Consider the following 5,297-nt stretch of genomic DNA (forward strand, 5'->3'; position numbering starts at 1 on the left):
TACGCGCGTTATTTAAATAATGACCGGTGAGAGGGGAACTACGCGCGTACGAACAAATCAAATATAAAAATTATAAAATTTATTTTCCAGAGAAAATGGGGGAATAAATAAAAAAAAAAAATTAATTAATTAATTAATTATCGATGTGATGAAAGTGTGTCGTCTGTTTGTTTTTATTTTGTCGATCGAACCAAATCGAAATTTTTTTAAAAATCGTCACGATAAATATTAAAAAAAAAATTTTTTCTAGGAATTTCTTTATTATTATCATCCCCACCATCCTCCCTCCCTCTCTCCCTTTCCCCTTTCGGTTCCATCAGTATTTTCCTTATTTTAGAAAAATGAAATTAATCCATGATTGATTCGTGCGTGTTTTTTTTTTTTATAAATGGAAACGTAAAATTTTTAAGATTCCAGCAAAAGAGAAAGAAAGAAAAAAAAAATGAAATTTGGAATGTTTTAATAAACTTAACAAAGTACATCATTGTATATAATAAGGGGAGACGAAAAAAAAAAATTCCAAAGAAGTGGAACGTATAAAAAGAAAAGAAGAAAAAAAAAAAAATAGTGAAATCAACATGATCAGTTTCCCTCCGGGCGTATTACAAGAGAGAAAAAAAAATATTTGATGACGTCACGACGATGATGGCGGTGGTGACGGCGACGGTTATGGCCGCCATATTTAATATTATTATTATTATTATTATTATTTTTTTTTTCTTTAAATGTACGACAGCCATTGTTCGAAAAAAAAATTCCAACGATACGAATTCGATTTCTATTTTAATTTAAATTTTCCTACCGGAAACGAATAGTAATAATAATAATACCTAATAAATTTATTAAAAAATTTTACATACGTTAAAATGATAATTTATTATCATTATTATTATTTTCAATTAATAAATTTGTAATGCTTTTGATTACAGATAAACAAAAGGAAAAAAAAATACATAAATAAATTGAAATAAATTAAAAAAAAGAAAGATAAATTATTTCTGCTGCCACTTCATTTTTTTAAACTTTGCTATTATTATAAAATCATTATTATTATTTATATTTTTCCTACGATTCTGTTTATTTTATTTTTTTTCATTAATCATAAACAAATAAATCGAGAGATTTCAATCAATTATTCAGGGCTATCACGACGTCGTCGTCGTCGTTTCGTAATAAAAAAATAAAAATTTTTATTGATTTTATTAAGTCATAAAAAGGTAAAAAAAAAAATGGCCGAACCAACGCCCAAAAAGAAAACAATAAACCTTTGATACCCGGGAACGACGATTCCGTGATGAAAAAAAAAAATAAAATATCGATCGATACCGAATCGTTATTTTCAATAACGTTCTCATTTCGAGTAAGTTTTACTACAACGCCTACAATCGATCGATTTATAATCGATCATGTCTTAATATTATCGAAATACCTTGGGGGGTTAACTAATAAAAAGGATCGATCGATGGATCGACGGCCATGTTTGTTTATTGCTAAATCATTTTGAACGTAAGAAGACATTTGTTTTTTTAACTTTATTTTTTTTGTGCTTTTCACTCGTTCGTTCCGCCATTTTGCTTCTTTTTTTTTTGTAAATAAAAATATTCTCTCCTTCCTTCCCCACATAACTTTATTAGAAATTTCGTTTTCTTCTTTTTAATAATCTCACACCTTGTAATTAAATCATTTTTTTTTTTTTTGCGTAAGGTACGTAAAATTTCGCAACCGGAAACGAGAATGAAAAAAAAATTTTTACGAAAATGCAATACGAAATATCTTTTTTTAAACCCACGTCTCATCTCACACCCCCTTCCTACCTTTTCTCTTTTCTCTCTTACTCCAGCGAAACTAAACCGAAAGGAAATAATAAAAACGCACTCCGAGAAAAAAAAAAAAAAAAAAAAAAAAACAATAAAATGAAACCGACATCTTGAAAAAAAAAAGTAAACCTAAAATTAAAAAAAAAAAACGAGAAGATATGTGCGTGCGTACGCGCGCTTACGTCACTTACTAAAGGTAAAAAAGGAAGCAATTACTGGACAAAAACATCATCAGACGAAAAATAAAAACCGTACCTTAAGGCTCAACGTTTAAAATAAATAATAATAATAATAATAATAATAATAATAATATTTAATTAAATGGAACGAAACGTTATTGATACGTTAACCACCGTAACTAGACTTAAATTTATTTCCTTTTGCAAAAATTATTATTTACTCCAGCAAAAAGAAAAAAAAAACAAGAGCTGGACTAACATTTTTTTTTTTTTTGTAAATGATGGAAATAAATCATCCAGAAGGCAAAAAATAATATTAGGTTCCCCCCGCCCCCCCAATTTAATTCGTTTTAACGCGCGAAATTTAAAAAAAAAAAAAAATCGATAAGACGATAAGAAAAGTATTGAAAAAAAAAAAAAGAAAAAATTAACGATTAATTATCGACGCACGTTTTTATTACTTATAATAATTAATAACAAGTAAAAGTGATGATGATGATAATAATAATAATAATAATGATAATAATAATAATGATAATAATAATAACGGTTGGTAATAAAGGAAAATAATAATAAAAAAAAGTGATAACTCGAGAGAAAACGATCAGATGTTTGTTGATAATGAAGAAGATTAAAAATTTAATTTACGGTATAATAATTACAATTACGCGAATGTGTCGCCGCCATATTTTGTTGGCAGCATTGTTTGATCGTGTAATTACACTATCATGAGTTGGAATTTTAATTTTAATTTTTTTTTTCTTTTATATCCTTATCATCGTTTCTATTCACATAAAATTACTTAATTATCCGCCATTTTTGTTTTTTTATTTCTTTCCTTCCTTATCGCTTTTTATTTATTCTCGCGTGTGTGTGTGTGCGTTTATTACACGACGACGAAATTTTTTTTTTTAACGAATAGAAATTTAAATAGTAATAGTAATAATAATAATAATAATAATAATAATGATAATGGTAATGATAAAAAAAAAAAAACATTTAAAGCTTGTGATTTTTCTGCCACGTTATCAAGATGATGCCAATGGAGAGAGAGAGAGAAAAAAAAAAAAACGTGCAAGGCGGAATTACTTTTCTTTCTTTAATGGTATCAAGGACGGACAAGTTTTATGACAAACTGGAGATTTTAAAACATTAAAAATAATTGATAAGAAAATTTTTTTTTATCAGCACGAGATGAAGCAGAAGAAGAAACGGATGAACGAGGAGAGCACGAGGTGGTTGTTCGAAAGTAAAAAATTTTTTTTTACATTACGTAACAAAAAAAAAAAAGGAAAACGGGAAAATCAGACAAAAAAGAAAAAAGTACATAACTATAATACGAATCCTGGAAAAATTTGGAAAATCTGGAATTCGAAACGGGAAATCGATCGGTATGAAGGATGTTTTTTTTGTTTCTTAGTGACACGTCCTGAGTCGTGCATTATTTCGTTTCGTGGGAATATCCGAATTTGGAAATCGTTTTCACACGTAAGAAAATAAAAACTATTATCATTATTATTATTATTATATAATCGAATTAGATGTTTTTACGATCGAATCATCAGCAGTAAGATTCAGCCGCTTTCTTTCATCTACGTCCTATTCAAATCTTTGCCCTAATTAACACTTAAATTAATTACGTAATACCTTAAGTTTTGTTTAAAAAAAGAGAAAACTTGTTGTTGTTATTATTATTTTATTGTTTTCGTGCGGATTCAAAAGAGAGAAAGAGAGAGGCAAAAAAATTATTTTTCCATGTGTGTGTGTAAAGTGCGTGCGTGCGTGCGTCTTATTGTCATTACAAAACAAAAGTTTTTTTTTTTTTTCCAGTCGAAAAGTTTTACGAAGTATTTACGATTTGAATTAGCTGGAGAAAAAAAAAAAAAAGAATTTTTTTCTCGAACGCGTTCACCGTTCAATGAAAAATATTAAAATTTCTTCTGCTTGAACGTCTGTTTGTTTGTTTGTTTTTTAACGAATTCGTTTTCACTTTTTATGACAGCTTTGAAACAAAAAAAAAAGCTTTCACTTTTTTTCGGTATTTTCCATTTTTTTTTAAAGGTCTTTGACCATATATCGAATTCACGTCTTTATTTATTTATAGGAAATTGAAAAAAAAAAAAATTCTAATGCCAAAGATCAAAAAAAAAAGACGTTAAAGTATTTTTAAATAGTAAAAAAAAAAAAAAAAACCGTTAAACTACATTATTATTATTATTATTATTATTATTATTATTTAATATTATTCAAACGGATTAGAAAACTTTTTTCCGTTGTAAAAAATTTAAATAAATAAATAAATAATAATTATGAAAAAAAAGAAAAAATTAATAATAATAATTGATTCGAGATTAATTACCTTCGGCTGTTATATATTCTCTCTCGCGTACGTTTTTACGCACGTTTTTACGCATGCGTTACACGCTTGAAATAAACCGGTTAACATAGTAAAAAGTTCAAGAAAGGAAAAAAAAAAAAATTTTTCTTTTCTGACGCGTGGGCGGTTTAATTTTTAAAATCCCCAAACGACCGGAACTAGTTTAACCTAAATTTTCATTTTTAATTAATGAACTAAAAAATGGAAAAAACCGACAAACGATTTCACGCCCGAAATTTTCTTTTTCCTTTCCCCCTCCCCTCCCCATCCCCCCAATGTCAAAATCGTGAAGAAGTAGCATCCTTAAAAAAAAAAAATTAAACAAGCGCAAAAATTTAAAATCTTTTTTTCAAGGCAGAGAAAATAGAAAAAAAAAAAAAAAATTCAAAAACCTTGAAACCGGATATGGAATAATAAATAATAATAATAATGATAATAATAATAATAATTATAATTTTTTAACGCGACGAATTTTATATAAGTTAAACATTATTATTTTTGATTAATGAATTTTAACGAAAAAAAAAAATAAAATTAGAACGATGATGCCTTGAGATGATTTTTCAGGTTTATCCAGATGCATAAATAAATAATAAAAGAAAAACCTTCTTTTTTTTTTTTTTTTTCTTCTACCACGATTAATTTAATTATCATTATAAAAAGAAAAAAATTCTCGTAATCGTGATACTTAAATGATGTTTTCGTCCTCGCAACATAAATTATTATCTGAATCGAATCGAAAAAAAACGATTTCGATTAGTAGTTTCCAGTTCAAAAGTAAAAGTCAAAAAATATGGAGAAGACTCAATAACAACAACAACAACCAAATTACTTTGGATAATTAACGGAGCGCAAAAAAAAAAAGTAAAAAATGTAAACGGTGTTGGTCAATTTTTACATTTGATTTGGTGAATGCACCACCAC

This window comes from Pediculus humanus, genomic scaffold, assembly GCF_000006295.1.
Source record: "Pediculus humanus corporis 1103172108257 genomic scaffold, whole genome shotgun sequence".
NCBI lineage: Eukaryota > Metazoa > Arthropoda > Insecta > Psocodea > Pediculidae > Pediculus > Pediculus humanus.